The sequence below is a fragment of the Penaeus monodon genome, chromosome 23 (genome assembly GCF_015228065.2).
Source record: "Penaeus monodon isolate SGIC_2016 chromosome 23, NSTDA_Pmon_1, whole genome shotgun sequence".
NCBI classification, from domain to species: Eukaryota; Metazoa; Arthropoda; class Malacostraca; order Decapoda; family Penaeidae; genus Penaeus; species Penaeus monodon.
Window position 1 is genome coordinate 33,583,990 of NC_051408.1, and position 662 is coordinate 33,584,651.

Genomic DNA, 662 nt, shown 5'->3' on the forward strand with positions numbered 1-662 from the left:
CAAGGTCAAAACCCATCGAGCTGTTTGTCATGCTGACGGGCAAGAGTGAGCAAAGCAGAAAATCACAGTTACGCAATAGAGACCAGATTGTTTCAGCTGAGTTCATAGACACTAATAGAAATAACAGTTAACTTTCCTTGGCGAAAACTTTACCTACGAGAATCGCATAAGCAAACCTAAAATTCGAAAGGAGAAGACCCCTCCCGTGAGAATCCTGAAAATGCCCTATAGCAACTCTGACCTACACTGGGTGTTGCCATGCTAGGCTTCACCATTAGCAGTTACAGGGTTACCAATGCGTACAATTTCTTTCAAACACGGGAACTGATACCCGCAGTTCGCATTCAAGCAAGCAAAATGCACGTATACCTGTAATGACAGTTATAACGCCACAGAGGCACCACTTTGTAATCAACGCTCAAATTAAGTTTTCTTTTCTTTGCTATAAGACAATGTAGTATTATCGTGGAATGAGGGTTTTTTTCTTCGTCTTGTAGAAACAATCTTTTCTTGTTTAGTCCCCCATCAATAGCTATGGTTTTCTTTGCCTGTGCTTTGAGAAAATGGTTAGGCGAGCAACTGGCTGTGTGCAGAATGAGAACTTCGACCAGTCGTGATTTGGCTGTTCACGGTTACTGACGACGCTCAGCTAGCATGGTAGG

General features: G+C 42.9%; 1 protein-coding gene across 1 annotated transcript in view; it reads left to right on the top strand.

Annotated features, from left to right (window-relative positions):
• Positions 1-334: 334 nt before the first annotated feature.
• The window catches only part of LOC119588212, a gene marked incomplete in the record, with an annotated part of 16,649 nt that continues 16,321 nt past the window's right edge, over positions 335-662 (top strand). The window contains 1 exon segment of the mRNA XM_037936913.1: positions 335-651.